Source organism: Acanthochromis polyacanthus, chromosome 3, assembly GCF_021347895.1.
Source record: "Acanthochromis polyacanthus isolate Apoly-LR-REF ecotype Palm Island chromosome 3, KAUST_Apoly_ChrSc, whole genome shotgun sequence".
NCBI lineage: Eukaryota > Metazoa > Chordata > Actinopteri > Pomacentridae > Acanthochromis > Acanthochromis polyacanthus.
Genome location: NC_067115.1, coordinates 22,703,412 through 22,729,753, shown reverse-complemented (window position 1 = coordinate 22,729,753; position 26,342 = coordinate 22,703,412). Strand labels below are relative to the sequence as shown.

General features: G+C 40.9%; 1 protein-coding gene across 1 annotated transcript in view; it reads left to right on the top strand.

Annotated features, from left to right (window-relative positions):
- The window catches only part of ptprdb (protein tyrosine phosphatase receptor type Db), a 155,521-nt gene that overhangs the window by 34,657 nt on the left and 94,522 nt on the right, over nucleotides 1-26,342 (top strand). Inside the window, 2 exon segments of the mRNA XM_051946554.1 lie at nucleotides 8,421-8,496; nucleotides 9,709-9,753. The gene's annotated coding sequence lies outside the window, so the exon portion shown is untranslated.

Below are 26,342 nucleotides of genomic sequence, written 5' to 3'. Positions count from 1 at the left end.
TTTAAAAGTAGGACACCGCTGAGTAATTTGTTGCACCTACCAAATGATAATTCAGAATTGTCACCATATATCCATGACTACGGGGCCACCCCAAGCGCGCAATAGCATCGGCTGCTCAGGAGAACAGTCATTGTGATTTTCTCGTCACTGTGTTAAACAGAATTTGAGAATATGGGATTATTTTCACAAAGGCGTGACACTGTTTCATGGCGGAGATGTTTGTACCCTTTGTATAAACTGCGTCGTTTCATTGCCGTTACATGGAATTTGCTGTGCGGTAGATTGCTTACAGCCACCCTCTGTTGTTGCTATTCTTTCTGTCGGTAGGCGTGAAACTATATCTTGTCTAATTTTCAGCCTTTCTTGCTGTAATGTGGTGAGCTGAGTACAAGTGGTTTCTAGAGGGTTGGACTCTCAAGAGACAGAATAGAACAGATCGTTGCTTCTGTACCATCATCAGTGTAACTTAAACACCTTAAACCTCAAAGGGACACACCAAAGAATTGAGGTCAGTTCTCTGATTTTGGAGCCTCTTTGTTAATTCTAAAATAAATTCCCTAGTGATGCCATCAGGGTTACACTGCCTATTAAAAGTATTCACCCCTGTTGGAAGTTTTATCTTTTTATTGCCTTTTAATATTGAATCATGGTCAATTTAATTGAGCTTTTATGATGATAATTTACAAAAAAGAAACTCTTCGTATTAAAGGGTTTCTGCAAAATAATGTCAAATTGTTTAAAAAAAAAAGAATGTAGAATAAGTGGTTGCATAAGTATTCACCCTCTTCAAAGAGGCTCTTCTAAATCAATGCAGATGCAGTCAGTTGGTGCTAGAAGTCAGACAATTAGTGAAGTAGATATCATCTAAATGTAGTGAATGTGTTTTAGTTGACTGAAGTATAAAGACACCTGTATCTGGAAGGTGCAGTCACTGGTGAATCAGTACTCCTGGCTATAACTACACCATGAAGACAAAAGAACACCCAAAGCAACTCAGTGAAAAGGTCATTGATAAACATAGAGCAGAGCAAATCTCTAAGTCACTGAAAATCCCCTGGAGTACTGTTAAATCCACCATGCTCGATGTAAAGCATGGTGGTGGCAGTATCATGGTGTGAGGATGCTTTTCAGCAGCAGGCCCTGGATGGCTTATAAACATACAGGAAAAATGATTGCAGCAAAGTATTACAAAATCCCAGCTGTGATTTGGGATAAGACTTGTTTTCCAGCAAAACAATGTCTTCAAGCATAAAATCAAAGTTACATCGATATGGTTTGGAGACAACAAGGTGAATGTTTTGGAGCGGCCGCATCAGAGCCCAGACCTCAATCCAACTGAAAATTTGTGACTGGACTTGAACAGAGATGTTTGCTTGTAGTCCCCAGGCAAGCTCACAGTATTGCAAAAGAGGATGGGTAACATTGCAGTGTATAGATGTGCATATAAGGCTGATTCTCACAGGCTCAGAGCAGTAACCACAGCAAAAGGGGCATTCACTACACACTGAGTGGAAGGGAGGAATTCTTATCCAATTATAAATTATTTTTCTTTCATCAGTTTTAATTAATTGACATTATTTTTTGAAGAAATCTGTTTTTCTCGGACATATGAGTCTTTTTTTTTTTTTTTGTAAATTCTTATCCAAAAAGCCAACTTGTATTGACCATGATTCAGTGCTGAAAAGCAATAAAAGGAGAAAACTTCCAAGGGGGTGAATGCTTTTTAGAGGCACTGTAGGTTAGCTTTGATTTGGATTCTACATATTTTTTTTACAGATCATTTGCTTGGAAAGTGAGGGTGCAGAGTTTGAAGGATGTAGGGGGTCGAGCTTGACCCAGTAGCAACTAAAAGTAAGATCTCTCTCCTACTGCTCCATCATTCTGAGCAAATTTTAATCCATCTCCAACCTTATGGGTGCGTGAAAATGGAGTGTCCTTGCTGCTTCAACTTCTGAAACATGGGATTGCACTTTAACCTGCGTTAATAGATTATTTCATTGGGCACTTAACACATTAACACATCCAACATAGTAAATTTGGTAAAAATGATAGCAGCACTTGCATACTTGCCACATTAGCATTACCTTGAACTTCATTAATCAGTGGAAGTCCAGTGTCTAACACCTTTTAAAAATAATTTTTATTCTTTACTAAATAATTAAAAATAATCTGAATTGTCACTTTCAAGACTCCACTGTAGTTACCAACTGTTAAACTTGTCCCTCTGTCTTCATGAGTCAGACCTGGGTCCAAATTTGACTTAATCTAATCAGGTTACGTAGGGTAAGTACCTAAGTGCTAATATGAATGGCCCAGAGCCTGAGCAGTGTTTCATTTTTATAGCTTTTGCTGTTGTAGAAGTTGAAAAGAGGGCTTTAATTTTTCTCAAATAAATTTATCTTATAGCATATAAACTAGTTATTTTAGTTTCTATGACTTTACATCGACAGAGTATTATTATTGTTATCTTGCTGCTCTTTCCCACCCGCTGGTGTTTAACTGACCTTTCGGATTGGGTCTGATTATCCTCAGGTCTATTCAGGTCGGGTCTGGCTCTGCTCAGGTCCCCTTTGGATCAGGTCATTTTCTAAACTAATGCATGCATGTCAGGTTTGGGGAGGAAGACCATGACTCTGCCATTCATTCCTAAGCAATTAGAATATAGTGAGCTGATCAAAGATTTTTTGTTGAAGGCTGGGATGTCTGAGGCTCATAAAGTAGTGAGGCTGAAACACAAACAGTACAGTCTTGTCTTCACAGGAGGTGCTCCAGCCACATTTTCAGTCATTCTACTCATGCATTTGAGGAAATGAATGCTTCTATTTTACTCAATCTAGCTGTCTACACGGGTTGTGCAGTCCAGCACTTTGCAGACGGAGGGCTGTCTGTTTTTTAATGTACTGCTTTTATTACACAGCCTGTGTAGATCGTACGTAAAGTTCTGCGATTAATCCAAAATAATGAGCAAAGAGACAATGAGACAATAACACGTGCAATAGAGCTGAGAAACCCTGTGGATTTGTCAGTACAAGTGTCACTTTTCTTGTTACAGTCAGAGTCCACTGCAAATTTCAAAAACAAATATTAGTGCAGCGTAATATGGTTTTCAGTGGTTTATATGTGGAACTCCTGGACCTAATCCCAAAGGTTGTTGCTAGAGGTACGGACCCGTACCCGTAGCCTGTGGACTACGGATACGGCACTTGCCATTTGCCAATCAGATACGCGAGATCTGGTCACGTGACTCCCGGTAGACGCTAGCTGTACGGACCCGTAGCATCGGTACGACAGGTACGGACCCTAAACCTGACCCTAACACTAACCCTAACCTTAACCTTTGCTTACCTTTCAACAGTTTGCAGTGGTTAGCAGCTTCTTGACTCGCGAGACTCGCGTACGGGTCCGTATCTGTCTGGCAAATGGAAAGTGCCGTACCCGTAGCCTGTGGGCTACGGATACGGACCCGTATCCGTAGACACTACCAATCCCAAAACTCTGATGAAGCATAAAGTCAGTAGTCAAGGATATATGATTCCACATAAATATTTGTCTTTTTGTTTTGTGTTATTGTATATCATCATTTCAGTGTATCAGCTGAAAATATTGTATATTTAAGATTTCTAAACCTTTTTCTTTTTTTGAAAATAGTGGCATATTACACCAAGGTATTTATAAGTTGTTGGATAAGAGAAAGTAAAGTGCCAAACCACTTTTAAGAAAAACATTTTTAATATGCAAGTGTAATTAGTGCAAAAAAAAAAAAAACTCATCAGCATAATTTGTAGGTTAAACCAGAATTAATAACTGAAAAATGAAAAATAACTGTACAGAAGGAATGAAACTGGTTAAGAGACAGCCAATGGCAGTCTCATTTAAATTCCATGGTATGAACATAACGACAAGACCCATGCTGGCCATCTCGCATCAACAAGGTCTCTGACAAGTAGAAATTTGCAGCCGACAGGTGTTTCCAAACATGCGGCACAGTGGTCGTCCGATGAGGCTGAGAACAGCTGATGAAAAGCTCATAAAGCTGACTTCCCTTCTTCCAAAATTGTAAGATGCCCAGCAGCACTGTCAGCTCAGAAGTGGTAGAAAACAGTGGGATGCTGTTACGCGCATCTACAGATTAGAGAAGTCTGGTCGGAAGAGGTCTTTATGGACAGACAAGCCATTCTTCAGATGTAGAAGCAAAGCCAAGCAACCCGCTGTAGTGGTGTGATATTTAGGTCTAATAGAAGGCAGTTTTTTCTGTAGAGTATAGCTGCAGTATACGATTACTGTAACTATGAAACATGGTAGACATTTCTCGCTTGTTTGTAACTGATTTTCTGCTGGAGTTGGGGATATGGTCGGAATTCGTGCTGGCTTCTGTGCTGGGAAGTTCAAGCTGATTCGCATCCATCATGGAATACTATGAGAGGGTCATCTGATCAGTCCCAAATTAAATCTACAGTATGACGTTGACCCCAAAGATACTGCTAGAGTCCTAAAAAAATATTTTAGCAGGAAGAATAAGGAACCCTGCAACAGGTGGTATGACTGCCACAGAACCCTGATCTCTACATTATCGTGTAAGTCTGCCATAAAGAGTCTGAAGAAACTGAGACTAAATCCAGAGAAGAAAGGTGGCAAGTTTTCCAGGATACTTAAAACAACTCGCATGCTTGCAAGTGCTTTGAAAAATTATGTCACCAAGGAGATTTGGTGCTGTTTTGAAGAGAGGAAGTGGTCACATAAAATATTCATTTAATTTACTCTGTTTCTGTTTTCTGCACTTTGTTAATTAATACAAAAACCATCCGTTGTTTTTAGAAGCATAGAAGCTCAGATTTCTCTCATTGTTCTTTTTCAGATGTGAATTTCAGGTTAATATCTCTTCAAGAAAGCCAATGGAGGCGTAAACTTTACACTTATTTGGTTTCAGCTCCCAAGGCATTCAGCTGCATTTGGTATGTTAAACCAAGACATGAAGGCACATTGGAGAATTGCAGCCTGACTCAACTCAAAATGCCACATGTAGCTGTACTTATCCTGCTTTAGGTTTTAAAGAGGGCTATTTTTTTATGTAATTTAGGATTAAAATGAGGCTTGAATTTCTCCTGCATGTCTTCGCTTTCCAACTGTTATTTTGACGCCTCATATACAGGTTGCTGTTTGACTGGAGGAACACATAGAACTGCAGCTGAATAATCCTCCTCTTACTGTAGGCCTTTTTCAGACTTCAGAAGTTCAAGAGCAGCGGGTCACTTTTGAAGGCTCAGTTGAATTGTGCAGGCATTTGCGCATTTATCGTGTATCTTCTCAAAGCGCTTAATCATCCTTGTGGGGGCAGATACGATGCCTATCACTTTGTGTAAACTCTTAAATTTTAGGTCCGCGCACATACACAAGTTGTAAACAAGTTCAAGTTGTTTACGCAAAACTGTGCCATGCTGCTCCGAGAGTCCCTGTTGCCAGTTTGACCTGCAATAACCTCCTTAACATTCTAGACAAATTTATATCAGCGCTGCATACACACCTCGAAAGAGTAAACATGTTTACAAACTTAAATTTGCTGTTGGAATTTATTTTCTCGAGAAAATGACAGTTCTGGAGAGCATATGATCTTGAAACGTTTCACACTTAACTGCCACTTGGGGGGGGGGGGGGGGGGGGGGGACAGAAGAGATGGTGCAGCTTGAGGAGGGTTGTGTGTGGAGATGGAGTTTGTAGGTAATCATGTCAACGTTATGCGTGGCCGTGCTGTGACACTACATTTTAAATAGGCTTAAGAGACGGACATCTGATGCCCACTCTGCTGCCCTGCTTACCCACTTGCCTTGATGTTGAGGCCAGTTGACAGAAGCCTAAGAAGAGTGTTTCACACATGCTGAGTGAAGCCAAACCAAAGTAAGCCGAGTTCCACTGAGCTGCCCTGGTTAGGGTTAGACATCAAAAAATTATCTGGGCCATTGCTGTGCAGATCAGTGCAGAAATAGTTTGGTTCATGGTGTGAAAAGGGTATGTGAAAGCACTTCAGTGACCTAAATAATATGCTGCTTTGCCCTGAATCATTTCTGCCACCAGCAGAAACCTTTAAGGTGATGTCCAGACGCAGCACCGAGAGATGAATTCCCTTCAAATTACTATCAACATTTTTACTCTTACTGAATAGTCACTACAGCCATTAACATAAAAGGGCTTCAAAGGCTGCTCTGAAGGGTTCCCACGGGAGTCCTCACAGAGATTCAAAGCAGCAAAAAGGGTGTGCAGACAGACATTCACCATGGGTGCCACTTCATCACACAAAAATCAGGGAGGAATCTACAGTAATATCATGTCCACCATTGTCAGATAAACATAACTTGTCCTAGCTTGTTGTGCAAGAGCTGTAACCTGAAATTGCTTGCACCAACATGAGCTTTCCAAATGATCTAGTTTCCAGACTCTCCCTCTCCTGCACAAAGCTGCCGAGGCTTTAATTACTTCTGCTGGGCCAGCACAGGTGAAGCACATTCTCACTAACAAGGTGGTTTCCAACCAGGGAGCACTGAAACCCAACAGGAAAACAACATGATGGAGAGGAAAACTGGCGCCCGCAATAGAGGGTAACCGATGCTTATAATAATCCTCCACCCAACTGATTTCACCAGCCACTGTCAGATCGTTACAGAAGAAACATGGTGCAAGTGGAGAGGAATCGACAGAGGAATGTGTCATCAACTGAAAATAAAGTGTGAACTAGTTTTCACACGTAGAGCACATCCATTTGCCACAGTGCACATATATGCAAGCTCGGGCAGCACTGAAATCTATCACATCTTTGACAGATCATCAGAGCCGGGCAAAGACACAGATTCTTCAAAGGGCATTTGATTGCATTACATAAGATGTCGCCTTTATGGCCTAAAAACCAGCTGGGGTTTACAGGTCAAGGGACACAACAGTGATGACATATGTTCTAGTTCTCATCTGCAATTAAATCACTCAAGATCTTTACATCATCAGATCCTGCAGTTAATGTATGCTGCCATCATCTTCTCTGCCCTTGTTTAGTAAGTCGGTCAGCAGCACAAACACAGGAGTGGGGTAACAGCACAGACTAGTGGTGACTCTTTGTTATGGCACCTTCTGCCGCATGTTAAGGACAGATTCAATTTAACCACCTTAATTTAGTATAAAAAAATAATCCTCTTCTTGTTCTTTTTTGCTGTGCAATATCATGATTATAACCAGTCACAGCATGCAGCAGAGTGTGTCATACACTTAATAGGGCTTACAACAAGAATTAGAATGTCATAACTGCACAGATTGCTTTATTTACATGTAATTTAAAAGATTAAAATGTGCAAAATGTTTTTGTAAATGTCACAGCACAGCAGCCAAGTGTTACTGGTCTAAGGACTGAAAGTTCAACAGAGGACAGATGCGATAGCAAACTGTGAATCTGCCCGTGATCCTTTGAGATCCTGTCTGTTTTTGTTCCAACAATGAAGTTAGTTCTATTTTGCTGTGACTTGGTGCACTCTGCTGTTCCCCAGAGATGACTTGACAATAATGGTACTGGGTCAGTGGCGTCACAAAACATGGGAGAACATGGAAGCGTAACATCTGGACATTGTGTGTGTGTGTGTGTGTGTGTGTGTGTGTGTGTGTGTGTGTGTAGTGCAGATATTACTCAATTTGTGAGGACCTCACTCTGTTTACAGTCACAGTATGGGGACATGTCTTGCTTATGGGGACAAAAAGCAAGTCCCCACAGCATAAATTATTGAATTTTAAGGTGAAAGCAGGTTTTGAGGTAAAGCTATTGTTAATAAGAAAGCAGTACTTATGGTTCAGGTGAGAGTATGCCTCCAGTAAATTAATCTAAGTCTATAATGTCCTTTAAACTCTTAGATACACAGTTGCGCTTGTGTTTACGAGTATACATGGTCTGTCTTTGCTTGCATTTCACATGCCTCTGTGCTAGTACTCACACATGTGTCCTAATGCAACCCCTGATCCATCAGAGTGTGTACTTATCATACTGAGGTGCTGTATGTTTTTCCCAGTCAGGCTTTCCAGCCCCTTTTCCCCTCACAGCGCGTGTGGTTTGTAAGTAGCTGGCATGGAAGCCTTAAAAGCCTTAAAAGCTCCCAGTGCAGGAGTTGAGCCAGGGCTGTCCATTTGACCCAGAATGCTTTTGGAACAACTTCACTACAGTGTTTGAACTCTGCGTTCACACTGGAATCTTCGATCTCAGTGCCATGACATAAACACACACACCAATGGAAAGATGCAAACATGGGGAACTTAGCTGAAAGCCAGAGTTGGCTTTAAAAGCACTGAGCTCAGAAAGGCTAAGACTCTGTTCCTAATCCCTTTCCTACTTTTCCTCTTCCCTTCCTTTCCCCAACCCATTTTCTTTCTGTCTGTCTGTATCTTCTCTTTTGCAGGAGAATTCTGGGGAGATTTCTTACTCTTTCATTCCTCAAGGATGAAGCAGCACAGTGGACCTGTGTACTGAATCAGGTAAGCACTGATTATCATGGTGACCTTCAAAGAGACACATGCACAGACATTTCTCATTTCTTTGCTGTCAAGCGAAGATTTGTTCCTGACCAGATCTGGGTATGATTTCTGTTGCTAAAAGCCTCTTCTATGACACATCAAGGAGTTTAAAAAGAAAGAGAAATGGATTGGATCTCTCTTCTGAGAAAGAGAGTGAAGGAAACGCAAAGGGAGACTCGTCCTCTGGGATCAAAAGAGCGAGTGAAGACACTGTCGACAGGATGAAAGTTTAACCAAACATCGGCTCCCCACAGGAGTGGCAAATCTGCTGCCGTCGCAGTGGACAGACCGATGGAAAGACATGCAAAGGGACAGACTGGCAGACAGGACAAGACAGACCGGCGATCCCCAGCTGTTTTTTAAAATGCTGCCTCTGATACATTATTGAATATGCAGCTCTTCAACGCATCGCTGAGCTTTCCTCTCATGTTAGTGCTCAAGTTTGCATAGCGTCACCATTCTAAATATAAATCATTCGCTCACCCCTTTTTAGTGTGTTAAAAGATGCAGAGGCTGCACGTAGGATGTGTGTGTTACTCTGAATGCCACTTTCCTTTTCTAAGGCCGGCTGGAGTTTGTGTGAGTTTTTGTGTGACTCATTTTGGTAGCAAGCCTCTGCAAACTTCAAAAAACAAAAATAGATTTCATCAAACTCTTTGAAAGTATTGTCAGATGATGCTGAGGCAGGCGGAGAGCTTCACTGGGAGTCGTATGTACTGTACACTGAAAGAAGAGAGACGCTATCGAGGGGATTGATTTTAAATCAGACAGCATATGGAACACTGCAGGTCTAAGGCAATCTAGTGCAGCAGTAAGTTAGTTTGCACAACTCACCTACCCCTCCTTTTCTCCTAGTTCCCATTTTCCCAGCTTAATAAGTTAGATATGGGAGGATTTTCTGAGGTCAGAGTCCTGAGACTTTGTGTATGTGGAGTACCAGGTGTAATCTACAGGTGGCAGCAGAGCAACATACCCAGCAGGAATGTTTCTGTAGCAGACTTGAATGGCTCATTCTCGCCAGCCAGTTCCTCTTGTAGGCCTTTCTTACAATCATCTCTCTCTCATCAAGCAGTGTTTTCTCTATACCAGGCCAAGAAACACTGTGGAAAAAGTAATCAGTCATATTTCTTCCGGACAGTTCAAACTCACGTGAAAAATCTTGTTCTCTTTTAGCTCCCACTTTTAAACTTCATGTTCCACGATGAACCATGAGCAAAGGTAAGAAAGTTATTGTTAGTGTGTTTGTGAATGTAAGCCTATGAGCAGCTTGGGGTGCATTAGTGCTTGCAGTTGTATGCATGTTTGAGGTTGTGGGTCTGGTTTTTTGACAGATGTTGCAATGACATGATTAGCCCTGTGGCTGCTCGCGGCTCTGTGCGAGGTTGCTATAGTGACTGTGGGTTAAGTGTCGGGGAGGCCAGAGTGGAATATGAGGGTTCCGAAGATGAGGAGAGGGGGCGGAATAGGAAATGAAGTGCCTGGTGCCTCCGGCCTGTGCGTGTCTGCGTGCCTGAGTTTGTGTCTCTCTTTCTGGCTTTATGTGTGTGTGTGTTTGTGTCTGAGAGTGGGTGTGTTTGTGTGGTGTTTATGTCTGTTTGTTTGCGTATCTGTACAAAGAGCGCAGCATTGAAGAGACACTCGTCTGTGTAATTGGGAATTTGATCAAGATAACTCACTCAAACACACAGTCAATCATGTACACACAAACACACACACACACTCTCTCTCACACACACACGCACACACACATGTTGTGTCTGCGTAGGAGCCACAGAGACAGGGATCCTGTGATGGCTGGAGCGTGGGCTGAGGGTAACCTGCTCTGCCGCACAGTCCAACACTGAGTGGGTCGCACTATGTATCACTTATCACTTAAATTGCCGCGTCAATGGAGCTGTTGTGCAAACTGGTACAAGCAAAAGAAATGCCCTCCGAGCACAGAGACTGTAAAACACTGGGGACTGCAGCACCATGCAGCCTTGACAACAAGTCTCAAGCTGTGGTTGTTGATTTCAGACCTGTGTTTGAAGAAAGTGCTCATCAGCCTGAGGGTCAAGACCCCCGCCAGGCCTTGCAAGATTAGTCTGAGGAAAAGGGGAAAAACACACTTATTTGGTTATTATTTCATTTTTTTCTTACTTCTTGTTTTAGTTTCTGAAGTACCAGGCAGTTTTACATCCTCAGGACTCTATTATTACCACTATATAAATAATTATACCAGAGAAATTATGCTCATTGGTTTAACTGCAGGCAATTCAGACATAACTTACTTTAAGGGGTCACAAGCCATACACCATACAGGCATGGTTGTGAATTATTTTTTTGTGCGTGTATTGTTGTCTGCAGGGATGCACCACTTCAACTTTTCTCACCTAATACCCTTTCTGTTACCTCAGCGCTGTTTATCTACTGATTCTAATCCATTGCCTGTGCTTTCTTAACTGCTGCATGATGTTCATGTTTTTGTTACTTGCCATGTTCACTGATGTGGTCGTCCAACAACAACACAATATACAACATACACAATATTGGAATTTGAACAGCACAATTCTAAGAATATCTGTAAAAAATTAAACTTTTGTTAAATTTAGCTAGATTCCAAGCAATATACACAGCAAGATTTGCCATTTGTCTCAGCTGGATCACATTTGTCAGTGATAAATGTTTTTTTATGATATGTATAATATTTGTTACGTTTATGACTATCAAGTCATGGTGAAATAAAGCATAGTAATCACTATCAACATTTTTGGCAACCCTATTCAACAAAAAAATCTGCTTCTCTATACACCACATGAGGGACACAGTTTGACAGTGTGTGTACTGTTAGTATGCTAATATATGTGTAGCACTGTGACACATCTACACAGTGTATATTATATTAGATATTCTGCCTTCTTGACTTCACACAACTCACAGCGCCTCCTCTTGCTGGTCTTTTCAACCGAGAATGATAATAACAGTTCAGGAATTTTAATAACAACTCACTCATCAACACTTAAGCCCACACATGGGGCACCAGTATCCTCATAGAGGAAGACGGAGGTCCATGAAATATGTTCTTTCCTCTGAATTTAAGCTCTCACCAAAGCCATGCCCTGTTCCCTAAAGAACGATCCAGCTTCCCTCCCATCCAGTCTGGATTCAGTCATTTTTAGGATGCCAGAGGCCCAAATTTGAATGAATTGGTGGCTTATTTCTGATCTGAAATGTAATCAATTTATTTAATAATAACATTTTAATGGTCTGTCTGTCTGTCTGTCTGTCTGTCTGTCTGTCCGTCTGTGTTGGAGGTGATTTGGATTTTGAATTCTTCACATCTAATGCTTATTTATTAACTTTATTTGAGTGGACCCATGCAACACATTTATCATATAGAAGCACTCCAAACACCACATGAGGGTTTTAAATCTTCAAATTTCCGCTTTGATATGGAACTCATCTAATTTCAACAGACTATTTATGTAAAGCAGCACAAGGTGAGCGATTGCTGTGGCAACAGAAACAGACTCGGTGGTCTCCTGTGACAGACATAATTATTATTATGACATTTACAAAGAAACTGCATTTAACTATTTAATGTCCGCTTCTCATCAGTTTGCTACTTTTGTTTTTATATTGGTCACATTAAAACACATTGAAGCCCTTTGTTTCATACTCGGTGGCTCTTGTATATTCCGTTGACATTCTACTTTCTGTGAATGGCTTCTGCTTGTTAGAGAGGTCATGCACTTTTTTAAAAACTTGAGATATGGTGAAGTGGGCATGTAATTCTACATAAGCTGCTATTTTTTTCTTTTGTTTGATGTGGTGTGATGTTTGATTTTACCGGGACTTTGGTGTTTTTTTTTGGTTTTGATTGGTATATGTTTCGCTTTGTCTTGTCATTCGTGCGTATGACTTGTGATATATTACTGTGACTTTTTTTTCCTGTGAATTCAAAAGAAATGAAACAGAAAATGCAATCGTTAAATGTTAATGCAAACAATGAAAACTGGGAGACAGGATTATTAAAGAAATATATGGCAGCATATGCTAAAATTTTAATGTTTTAATCACTGACTTGAAAAACTATCTGTCAGAACTCTGAATTAGTTAATGTGTTCGCTGGAGGCCTACCTTAAGTGAACCACTCTTATTTTACATAAGAAATGAAAGCAACCCTAAGGCTGTGCCGCCATTACACAGCTAACCATCCTCACACTTGTCTCCTTTATCTCCAGACTGTGCAGCTGTGTATAATAGTCATTGTGAAAGACATAATATGCTGTACCATACAGGGCTGGCTTCACGCAGGGATTACACCTAGATGATTCTTCAGTAGAGAATTTAGTCTCGGGTAGCCGAGCTTAATCCGCGGCTGTGGAAGCAGACCACAGTACTGTGAAGCCATGGCCAGATATGACAAAGAACAGAGGGAACCAGATTAGTTCATTCTAGGAAGAGGGCTGAGCTTGAAGCTGCCTGACAGAGCGTCTCTTGACAGCTCCTCCCAAATCTCTCAACTCTCTCTAATGCAGTCTGAGGGAAACATTGTTCTCCTTTATGTCTTTTTGACTGTTTCTTTCTTTCTCCCACTCTGTCCCAGTCTCTCTGTGTGAGGTGAGAGCGAGACATAGAAAGAGAAAGCATGTGTGTGTGTGTGTGTATGTGTGTGTCTTATCGCTTCATTAGCCTGTAGATTTCTGGGTCAGTTGTAGCCTTGTTCCCACTGTCTGTGATCCTGTAATTGCCCTCACATGAGTCACGTCTGATAATTGGGATGGTCCAAGATTCACGCACATATCCCATGTACACTCATACATGTGACACACACACATCAGTCATTAGTGGGGAGCTTAACGTGTGGTACAGTTCTAGTGGGAATATCATTGCTGAGGGTTCCACTTTTCAACCTCTTACTTCTCTGGCTATTCATCTCAAGCACCATTCTTAAACACTTACAATAACCAATTGTATCTACAATTTCTCTTTTCTTCTTTGTTGACATGACCATATGTAAGGACAGTTTTATCAAACAGACTCTATAGTGCACCCTGATGTCATTAGGATTAGAGGCACTGAGCATGTAACTGCAATATCACAATGTCACAACTTCCATGTTTTTTAAAAATCATTTTCTCCCTCTTTCTTCGGTTAAGTCAACACTAAAGACCACACATGACGACTACGCCTCTCCCAGCAAGTGGTTGCCCATTTGGTAGTGACTCAGTGTGTCTTGTTCATAGCCAGTTAGTGAATGGTTGGCCACCAGAAGCTTACCTTTGAGCTTCCCTTCCAGTCCTGGCTTGAGAAGAGGGCCTGGTCTCCTTTTTTCTGGGCAAGCTATCAAAAATCCATCTTTGCTAACTCATAGGGGGTCTTCATAGGAGTTTAAATATCTTGGGATGTTGTTGGAGAGTGACAGGAAAATGGAGCGTAAGATGAACAGATGGATTGGTGCAGCGCCAACAGTAAGTGAATTGTCATGTTGAAGAGGGTGCTGAGCCGGAAGGTGAAGCTTTTGATTTCCCAGTCAGTTTTCTTTCCAACCCTCACCTTTGGTTTTAAGATCTGGCTAGTGACCGAGAGAAGGAGATTGCAGATATTACCGGCTGAAATGAGTGGTTTGGCTCAGCCGTAGAGATAGTGTGAGGGGCTCAGACATCTGGAGGGAGCTCGGAGTACAGTCGCTTCTCTTTCACAACAAAAGGAACCAGATGGCGTGGTTCGGACGTCTGATTGAGATGCCTCCTGGGAAACTTTCTTTATACCGTGGAGGTAAACCCAGAGTTTGCTTGAAGGGATTACATGTCTCATTTGGCCTAGAAACAGTATGGGATCCCCAGGAGAACACTGATGACATTTCTGGGGAGAGTGATGTCTTGAACGCACCACTTCACAATCTGACCCTGGATAAGTGGAAGAAAAATGAATGAATAGAAAGTTAGATCAATGTTTTTTTTCTGCTTTGCTAACCTTTAAAACATCTTTTGACCCTGTGTTTTATCTTAAAACTATCATGCAGTTTCCCAACACTAAAGCTGGGAGCCACAGTTTTTGTTTTTTTTTGTCAAGAAAAGCACAAATTTAAAAATAATTGTAGGAGAAACATGTCTACTGCTTTCACAGCGCAAAAGTACATGATAAGTGGAGAATGTTGCCTCAACAACCACTAGTCGACCAATGAAACAGTGTCTTCAAACTGTAAAAAGGACAAGACAAAGAAAAAGAAAAGACTGCGAGGAAAGTAACCTTGACTTGTTGTTCTCTTAGTTGCACTGGCATGTTCACCTCTCTTTATCTCAAATACTCTCAGTCCTTTCTCCCATCATCACTGCACCCATTTCGTCAGCTCATTTAAAGTAATATTACCCATAAGCATTCAATTTTCACTGTGTTTACTCTGTTGACTGAAATGGTAATGGAGATATTGACTGCACAGTGATTGTGTCCAGGCCATTGTGCTGAGTGGTTCGATGGAGAGGGGCGGATGACTGGAGGGCTATCTATCTATGGTATTACATATAGTGTGGAAAGCATGGGAAAGAGAGGCCCTCTGAAGCTTACATACTACGCCTCACATGCACAAACATAAAAGCCAACACACACACATGGAAACGCACAGACTGAGACATGCACACAGGCCATGGATTAGGATAGGGATTATGGAAGCATAGCTGTAAAACAGGCAGAGACAGATCAGTGTCATACTTCATGAACACACACACAAATAGTGGATGTGTATTAGGAGTGTAAAGTATGATGGATTTATTTTGAGGTGAATGCTATGATGACCTAAGTTCACGTCATGATTGAGCACCATTCAAGCTTAAATAGGAAGACGGTTCAATAGAGCAGCAAAGAAGCTTTAGCAAACAATTATTGAGCAAGAATTAGAATGGCAGGAGCTGAACAGAGCTGCAGAGATTTCATGTCTGGGTCATTAAGATTTCATAATGTTGGTAAGTTTTAATTTTCTACCAGAAGACCTATGCAGTTAGCTTCAGTGCGGTATATATTTGACAGCATAAAATGTTGCTCCTATATCCATAGTCTAAAACAGGATAAGAAAAGTCTGACATGTTGCAAGGTAAGACAAAACTCATAGACTGTGCACTGATAAAACAGCCCCAGTTTTAATAAACAATGAGTCACTTTTTGTAAAAAAGAAAAAAAAAGTTCTATTATTTGGGATTTTTTCCGTTTATCAGACTGTGTACATACAGATAGAACTCAGGAAAAATATCCTTGACATTCCAAGTCTTTAAAATGCTTTGGTTTTGTAGGGATTGTGTGAATTTTGTACTGTTCTAGCAAACCAGCGCATCCCTCTGAGGTGTCTCTAGCTAGCAGGCAAAAAACAGTAGAACATCATCAGTGGGAATTGCACTCTTTCTAATCACAGCCAGGGATCGAACAATTACACCTGTTGGGTTGGCACCTTCTTATTCATGTGAGCTTCTACATGTTCATGCTCCAGTTTTAACACTGAGGTTTTTCCGCTTAGATGGTCCTTAAAGTTCCCAGATCCAGACTCCGAAACATTGCCGACCGCACCCAGTCACGCTTACCTGTTCAAATTAGAACTGCTTGGTCTCTTGATACTTTCAAGTGTCTACTGAAAACATACATGTACTCTCTGGCTTTTACTTGAAGTTGAGCTTTGACACCTTGAAATATGTCATCGTTTTTGTTGCTCTGTACATTTCCTCACAGATTATGTTTTAGTTCTCTCCACCCACAGCATTATAGGATTGGTTACATGTTGTGAGAAATAGCCTGTCACAACTGAAGAATAGCTGTTAAAAAGCTGTGTTGAGATTAAACTAAATAAAGAAGTATAAACATTTTAGCAAACTTTGCATGGGAAACTGAATTATTCAAAATTTTGAAATTAAGATTAGAATTTCTGCTGCAAATCTTTTTCGGTTCCGATCTCCTTCAGTACTAATAACATTGCTCGAGCCCTCATTAAAACAGGAATTGACTGTATCCTCTCTCCATTAGTCACTATTTAAACTCTTAGCAGAAGGAAATTACGTGAATTACGTATATTTACATTTGTGTTGATCCCAGCTTGTTAAGAAGCTAGGGTCAGCCACAAAAGAACACTTTCAGAGCAGATAAGGTTGAGGGCCTTGCACAAGGGCCCGACAAGTGGCAGCTTGGTGGTTAGGCTTGAACACCCAACCAACAGCACAAAGCCTTAACCACTGATCCAACAGTAAGCATTAGTGGCCCGTACAGGGATCAAACCCATGACCTTGGTGTTATTAGCTCTAACTGGCCATCCTTTTCTCCCATTGATGCCATCACTGTGGTCAGACCATAGACTGTATACGTATACAGTCTAGACTAGCATCCATAATACGCTGAACCTTGCATTCAACCATAACCCACATTGTAAAGCTGACTGTGACAAACTCATATATATGTTCTCACATTACGAGAATGTCAGATGGAGCCAGGTCACCTGTTTGTCATTTACCTTGTTAGTTTGAACAAACTGTCCTTTTGTTGAAAGCATTGTCTTATTGGAGAGTAAAGAGGCAGTCACACTAATTTGGGTCCTACACTGTATCTTCTTGGAAATAAATTGCAAAGCCACAATGTCATCTAGGGTATTGTCACATATGTTTCAAAATCTGTCCTCAGTGGTCACATCTCAGTCACACAAGGTTCATACATGAGGGAGCATTAGTCATATGCTGACAGAGTGCCTCAATCTGCGGCCAGATGCTTTGGCCTCGCTGCATTAGGCATATCTTGGTCACCAGACATCTGTCGTCAGCATGCAGCTCAGTGGAGGTCCGTGGCTCCTCGTGATCCCATCTTCTCTACAACTGTCAAAAATAATAATCAATCTCTTCTTTGCGTTCTTTTATATTCACTCTGCATATTTCTGCCTGGCCTCTTCAAACTCTCCCCTTTTACCCTCCTCCTCCTCCTCCACATTTCTCTTCTCGTCTTTCAGTATGCTGAAATATATAACTAGCAATTTGCCAATCTCTCCCGCAATGACACACAGGCATTCACACATACGGATGCACACACATGCACATACACACGCACATGCAGAGGTATCCAGACCGCAAGAGCTGCTGTGGTGTATAATGACAGATAATTGGCTATTGTGGGTTCGCCCTCAGCAGCAGGAACCAATCACAGTGACAGCCACTTCTCCATGACCCGTGCGTGTATGTGCGCGCCAGTGAGTGTGTGTGCTCATGCAAGCAGGAGTATCTGTGTGTGCCGAGCACTGATAGTATTTTATTTTCCTGTCTGCTTTTGTTGCTCTGTATATAGAGGTAATTGCTTGTCGAGTGTGTACAGAACGTAATTGACGGCTCTCTTTAGTCATTGTTGCACTAAACGTAAATAAGCTATTCAACTGTTGTGTATGTATGCATTTGTTTGTGCATGGTTGTATGTGTGCAAATAATATATAAAAGTCCATCATTGTTCAAGGGCTGCACAGTGGAGCAGTGGTTAGCACTGGTTTGCATCCCGGCTTTCCTGGGATCTTTCTGCGTGGAGATTACATGTTCCCCCCTGTGCAGCCTGGGTTTTCTGACTTCCTCCCACATTCCGAAAACATGCTGAGGTTAATTGATAATTCTACATTATCTGTAGGTGTGAATGCAAGTGTGGTTGTTATTTTCATACAAATTGCCACCTAGTGCCTCTCATTTTACATTCTCAGGATTTTAAGGCAAATCTTGAAACTCTACAGCCCTGCACAATGCAGCCCTGCAGCACTGTAATCATTTGTCACGCATTTGAGTCAGCGCCCATAGTTAATGGTGAGTCTGCTTGCCATTTGTATGGAGCCAGTTGACTCCAACTGTTCCAAATATCAGAATAATAATTTTCTTTTTTTGTGAAAAATAATCCTGATGTGTTTCATGCTGGAATGGATTGCAGAAACATTAATAATGCCTTTAAATTAGCAGCCATAGTGGTGCCAGAGGAGGATGTCTCACTCTTTCTCATTCTATCCTTTTATCATCTCCTCATTTATTCCTTGCTTCTGTATTCTGTCTCTCTTTCTCTGCCACTTTCTCTGCTCTCACTGTTTTTTTTTCTCGTCTTCTCTCTCTCTCTCTCTCTCTCTCTCTCTCTCTCTCGCTGTTTGCACCGTTTCTCATTTCCGCTCTTTCAATAGTAGAGTGCTCATCCAAGCCATGCACACAGACTAAATGAGATCCTGTGTGCACGTGTGCGCGTGATGTGTGCGTGGAACTCTGTAAATATGATCTTTTCTGCAATGCTAATACTTGGTGCCATAAAAATGTGAGCAGTTGTGTGCACGGGTGGAGGAGGGGTTGTATACTTCATCATACCAGCCAGCTCAATATTCCCAAATGCAATTTCCTCGATGTGAAAAGAGCAGGCTGGGTGTTCATCATTCTATACTCCCTTCTTAGTGTTCAATAAAAGCTTCTTTAGGACTGCTGGGCTGCTTGCTCTCTTGTTTTTCTTATTTTGTATTATTCCCTCATTTTCACTCTTTTTGAACGTGTACACACAAGCACATATGCGTGGATACACACTCTGCAGAGTCATACCTTCCACACAGCAGATCTGCCTCCTGTGCATGATTAAAGTGTAGATCACAGCATGTCGCCTGAGTGTTTCATTGTAATGCTGCTCTAAAATTCTGAGCCTATAACATATAATTCAACCCAGCCGAGCTCGTCTGTACCGTGTTTGTGAAAATCAATTCCATTCATGGAGATTTTTACAGTTATATAAAAATAAAAACACATTTCAGCTGCGGCTCCGCTAAATTGATCAATTCGTGTTCCTATAGCTCAGAATTACCTTTTCTTAACAGCTAAGCCACAGATGGGATTTACATTGTCAGAGTCAAATCACACTGTTTACAGAAGTAACAAAAGAGCCAACAAGAGCATTTTAATGCCCGAATTGCAAAGAAAGCTTAAACGGGAAAGCAGGCATGAAGAGGAATGATGCAGAAAAACTATTTTGTTGTTTTTATTAATCCTCACCGTGTAATTTAGGTATGCAATTGCAGATAAGAATATAAATTTGATGCAGGTACAATAATCCAGTCAGCAGTCTTTTCCTTGATAACCTCTTAATGTTCACACTCTCATTGTTATTACTCCCCAAGGAACGTGGCGGAGTTATGTGACGATCGGCGTATGTTTGTCCTTCTGTGAATCTATCTGTGTGGAACATTACTCAAAACGGACCAACGGATTCGGATGAAATTTTAAGGGAAGGTCAGAAATGACACAAGGACCACTTGATTAGATTTTGGCAGTTATGCAGCTTATAGCCTGGATCCACGGATTTTATAAATATTTCTGTATCATTGGAAGATAGCGGCACGGCATCGCTGTATCTATAACAACAAGTGAACACTATGTCAGCTGCTTGCTGATGATCACATGATTGCAGTCCTACTACAGATCGACAGCTGCAGACTTATCCATTGGAAATGACACAAGAAGCAACTGATTCAATTGTGGGGATGTTTCTGAGTCCCATCAACTCCTGCCGCCCGCTACATATTTAGGTCATCCAATTTGGTATCTGTAGATAACGTACACATGCATAACACATGCCTGTGCTCCGTGCAAGGTCATTTTGTTTGTGGTACATCTATATTAAATGGCCACATTCTATGTTGATGTAGCCTAGCTGCGCTAGACAACCCACGGCAACGAATTTAATTCTCTGCCAGGGTGGGTCTAGTTACCCTCCATAAGGCTTGAGGCTGGATTCTCCTAAAACTGGCCGGACCAATCACCGTGAAGTGTAGAGTCAGAAGGCGGGCGTAACTAAGTGACGATTCTGACAGAAACAACCGGCGCACAATAAACAGTTATCTTTCGACTCTGCTTTGGCCACAGCCCTTAAAGATTTGAAGCTAAAATTCAACTTGAAAGATAAACAAAGGACGGCACTTAAGTGTTTCATTGAGAAGAAAGACGTATTTGGACTTATGCCGACGAGATATGGCAAACCCTTAATATACCAGTTGGCTCCGCGGCTCCGCTGGTTGGGAAGCTAATGGGACTTAGCCACAATCCGCCGGTGCTCTCAGAACTACGTCAGCCTATTCGTTGCGTTGATTGGTTGTATACCTACCCAATTGCTGCAGAGGGATTTGATAGACAACCTTTTAGCCCGCCTCCCTCCCTGTCGAGCTTCCCTAGACCCTTGTGCCATCAGAAACATGGGTATAACGTGGCTAGGCTAATGTTGATGTGCTTTTTACCACAAATTTTTACAAGATTTCATCCGTCAGAAATGATACGACTGAGCAGCCTTGGCGGAGTACTGCGCTCTCTGAGTGCTTTTCGGTTAGCATTATTTCTGCTTGGCTTAGCACGATCTTGGTTTCAATTCACGAGGGCAGACAAAGGGAGAGCTTGCACTGCGATCGTACTACAAATCCACCACTGCAGACTTTCAGTCTTATCCGTTGGAAATGACACAACGACTGAGCAGTCTTGGCGGAGTACTGCGCTCTCCGAGTGCTTTTCTTGTTTACATTAGTGTTTACCTCTAGTAAATTATGGTTGTAATTGTCCAGGTACAACTAGGAAGTTGGCATCTCTAATACCAGCCAAGTCACTAATGGTTAGCAGCCCACTGCAGCCTCTAAGGCCTGGGTGGAAAACAAATGACTGGAGAACTGGAAAATGCCAAGTCAGTGCCTGAAGGAAGGGGTAATGATGTAGTGTTTTTGTTTGTGTGTGCAACATATCTATGTGTGTGTGCAGTCAAAAATGTGCAGATTCACGTATAAGCAGCGTTATTTTCCATATGTACCAAGACAAAAAAATAGGATATTTGTGTCATTCACTTGTCAATATTTTTGGCTTGGAATATTCATCCATGTCATATATTGCTATACAATTTTTTTGTCATTTTAAATGTTGAGATTAGTCTTTGTCTGGTAATAGGATCAGAGAGGCGTCTGATCAGTCCCACAATCATCCTGCAGTGAATGACAATGATACCAAACATACAGCCAGAGTCATAAAAAAATTCTCTTTAGCGACAATAACAGCAAGCCCTGCAATAGACGGTACGCCTCACACAAAGCTCTGATCTCAACATCACTGAGTCTGTCTGGGGGTACATGAGGAGACAGATGCAACAGAGACAGTCTGAATACACAGAAGAACTAAGATGCTTGAAACGGCCCGCCACACATACCAAGGAGAACTGGTGCTGCTGTTTTACACTTTATACAAAGATAATTGATAAACAAAAAATACTTTTGTGTTTGCGAAAGCATTTTACTTTACTTTTAATACCTAAAACATTTGCACTGCTATATACTCCTTGTGTGTGTGTAGGGGTGGAGGAATCAAGTGTCTGTCAAGTGTATGTGTGGAGCATCAATCATTAAGGTTCAGTGATTAAGACGTGTGTGTGTCTGTGCATGTCGTGCAAGTGGGTGGCATAGAGACTCTCTAGGATGCTGAGAATAGAGGCAATTATTGAAATGTCACGACTTTAATGGGCAACTATTCTGCACCCTTATCATAACTCAGTAATTCAACTTTCAAAGTGATGAAACCAGGACCCGTTTTCTGAGACACTATGTGTTTTTAAATATTTTTTTGCTTAGCATATCATTGTTCTTTTTTATTTTAGCCCACTTTCCTTTTTTTATTCTCTTCTTTATTGCAATGCATTTTGTTAGTCTGTAAACAAACACACCTGTGTTGTTGGCAGACCTTTATGGCTTGTCAAGTGTATATAATAAAAGTTCCAGTTTTAGTTGCACTGTCATGGCTTACTGACACATCAAAATGAACTTGAGCCATTATTATTTTTGTACCTGTGATTCCCCTGTCACAGTGATAACAGTGAGTCCAAATTACCCTGTAGAGACAATATCCTGCTCTTAATCCGTCCACTGTTCAAATAAAATTTTTGTCTCATCAGCAGTGCTCAAGTCATTACTGGATTGATGACTGAAGTCAGTCCAAACCCAGCCTATACCTCGTGCCGTGAAGACACTGAATATGAAGTATCTACAAAAAAGTATCCATCACACTTAGACGTTTTTACCTTTACCTAATTTTAAAATTTAGTCACGGTCTATGTAATTTTTTTGACACAAATTCACCAAAAGGACTCTCTCACACCAAAGTGAAATACATTTGTACAGATTAGTGTCAATTTATTTAAAAACTTAAATGTGAAATAAGTGACTGCGTAAGTATTCACCTCCTTCAAATCAGGATTTATTAGAAGCACCTTTTTCCGCAGTTACAGCACAGAACCTGTGTGGACAAGTGTCAATTAGTCTTGCACATCTCGATGCCGCAATTTTACCTCATTCTTCTTTGCAAAAGTGCTGAAACCATTTCAGGTTACTTGGGGATTGTGAGGGAGCAACCCTTTTCAAGTCCACCCACAAATTATCGATTGGATTGAGGTCTGGACTTTGTCATTCACGTTGTTGTATTTAAACCATTTCTGTGCTGCTCTGGCTGTTTGCTTGAGGTTATTGTCTTGCTGGGACACAAATGTACTCTTCTCTTGCCAACTTCATCAGCTTTTTCACCAGGATTTCCCTATACTTTATTATGTTCATTTTGTCCTCAACCTTTACAAGCCTTCCAGGGCTTTCTGCTGAGAAGCATGCACACATCATGATGCTGCCACCACCGTGCTTCAATGTGGGGATGGTGTACAGTGTTTGGTCTGATGGCCAGAAAGCTCAGTTTTGGTCTCATCAGATCAAAGAACCTTCTTCCAGTGGCCATCAGCATCTCCTGCATGACTTCTAGTCAACTGTAGTCAAGATTTATTAGGAAAATATTGTCAGCTGTGACTTTTTCGTTGCCACTCTTCCACAAAGCTTTGACTGGTAAAGAATCCAGGAAACAGTTTCTGTACACAAAGTCTCTCTCATCTCAGCAGCTGAAGTTTGTAGCCACTTCAGGGGAGTCATAGGTGGTATCCCTCACCAGTGTCTCTCTTGCAGGGTCACTCAGTTTTTGAGGACAGCCATGTGTCATGTTCCTTTAATTTCCTGATGGTGGATTTAACTGCACTCCAAGGGAAAGAGTCTTTTTTTAGTAAATTCTTGGCCAAAAAAAGCCTAATTAAATTGACCATGATTCAGTGTTGTATAAGAGCAAAACTTTCAAGGGGGAGGGGTGAATAATTTTTATAGGCATTGCATATTCTAGCTGGAGATTATTCACTGTGATCCGGTCTCCAGATAAATGTGCTTTTATTGTGGCTTGATTCCCTCTTGTATCATTGTCATACTGAAGTTAACTGCTGGAGAAGGTGTTCTGTTGTTGCTGCTACACCAGAGAATTTACTATCAGCTCCTAAATCACGGATACAGAATGTGTCTCATTTGCTCCCATACACAATCCCAACTATGAGGGTAAATGTAGTTATAAGAATGTCTGAGTCAGATCTAAACATAGACTAGCTGCCTGAGCTGTGTCTGCCTCAGTTTTGTGCTGGTCCATTTACAAGTGATGCACTGTTTGAGGTGTTTTGATGTATCAAAGTTCAGGGGTCACACTGATGTAAATGATTGAAGGCCCACAATTCTACTTCTGCCTTCAGACTTGAACAAATTCTGACTGTCATGAAATTGAATGTGTTGCTTAAATGTTACAAGGGTGTTCATTTTTTGCAGCCAATAATTCCAGACATCTAACTTTGAATAAAAATCAGATGTATGCCATTGAGTAGTAGGTTTGAGAAGCATTGTTTTTAGCCATCGGTTTTCATCAGTGGTGGAGAAAGTATTCAGATCCTTTACTAAAGTAAAATACAAATATCACATTACAAAAAATACAATGTACTAATATATGACTACATTCAAGAAAATGCACTTTAAGTATTGAAGATATGAGCACTCGATGTAAAAAAAATGTCCCCAGTGACTGTAAGACTAATATTTATTATGTTGTTAGATTACCATTATTCATAAATGAATTTACTGTTGTAATTAAGGTGGAGCTCATTGGGATTGTTTTTGCATAAGACTGCAACCAAGGCTTATTTTTATGATGGATTTATTTGCTGATTGTGATATGGATTAATTGATTGATTGCGTGATTTGTGAAAATTCTGAAAACAGTAAGAAGTGCTTCTACAAATACCCAATTTCTGCACACACCTTGTTTTGTCCAACCAACATTCCAAACCTCAAAATTATAAAAAAAAATTTAAAAGTACTAAAAGTAAATACTCACATTTCTAAAGCAGTGTCACATTTCTATAAACTGTTACACAGCATCAGATATCATAAACTCTTTATATATTTAGTATGCAGAAATCTTATAACTATTAGCTAAAACTGTCAGATAAATGTAGTAAAAATTATATAACCCTCTAAAATGCAGTTTAAAGAACTGACTCTGTGTCCTAAGAAGCATTATTAAAATTCTTCCTTTGTGATTTTTACACTCTGCATCTCCAGTCATGACTTGATAAAGCTGGTGTCAATTTTATATTGCCTCAGTCACAAAACCAATTCCAGTTTATGTTGTCCGCAAAGCAAAATTTAATAATGCACATATTTTACTTTAAAAGAAAAATCTTTTCCACTGTTTTAATATCACATTACTTAGACTCCAGTAATTACAAGGAGTGTAATATGTTAAGCAAGACACTAACTACAAACAGGTGACATTTTCTGATTTTGTATCAATAGTAAAAAAGAGTGAAAGATCTCAGTTATTTGGAAAGACTATTCCGATGGGAACAGCGGCTAAAGTGGCATCTGCATTGAGATCTATGCCAAAGACATCAGTAAACATCTGATGACCCTGATGGCTGTTTATTTGAAGAATATGCAAGGGAAAACAGAAACTCTTCCCCAGGTGATTGAATGCAGATCGTGATCAGACTATCAACTAGAACAATTACACAGAGAGAGGATATTATAGTACGCTTTCAGTACATAAACCCCTCATTACAAAGATGAATGCGCATATGAGAGTTCAGTGGTGCAAAAACCATCAGCATTGGTCTGCAGAGATGTTGGAAAAAAGTAATATGGTCAGATGAGTCACTCTTAACTGTATTTGCTATAAGTGGGCGAGTGCATGTACGCCAAGGGAACAGTACAACCCTGAATCTTTGATCCCTACTGCAAGGGGATCTGGTGGTCCTGTTAGGCTGTGAGGGGTGGGGTATTTTGCTGGCACGATTTCAGTCCACTTGTCCCCTACTCACTGCAAATCAATACAAATTTATTCTGAGATCTTACCTTTATTCTATAAGTGGTCCCTTCCAGCATAACAATGTCCCTATTCACAGGGCACACTGAATGGTTTGATGAGAATGATCTTATACACTGGCCTTCTCCAGATGTCAACCCAGCTGAACACCTATGAGAGACTGTGGACCATCACGTTTGACAGCACTCTTCACCACCACCGTCAGAACAGCAAATGATTAAATATCTTGTGGAGGAGAGGTGTTGTATCCCTCCAGCAGAGTTTCAGCGACTTGGAGAATCAATGACGACATGTGATGGCCAAACACCTCTCACTATCTTTAAATCTTCCCCCATTGTCATCTCGTGAATCGCAGGATAAAATCCATAAGTGGGAATATCTGACAATCTTGCACTCTATATTGATTTGTTTTTTTTATCATTCAATGCTGCACCACAATAGCCTGGATTATTTTATTAACCCTATTCCGTAACCCAACAGACAATGTCATCTAAAATATATAGAGACCTACTTTAATCAGTGCGAGCTTTGAGAAAGAAAGTGTTGAGTTGGGTTCGAAATTATGGATAAGGGTGCTCCGGAAAGGCAGAGTTCATGCATGAGTTAGAAAACATT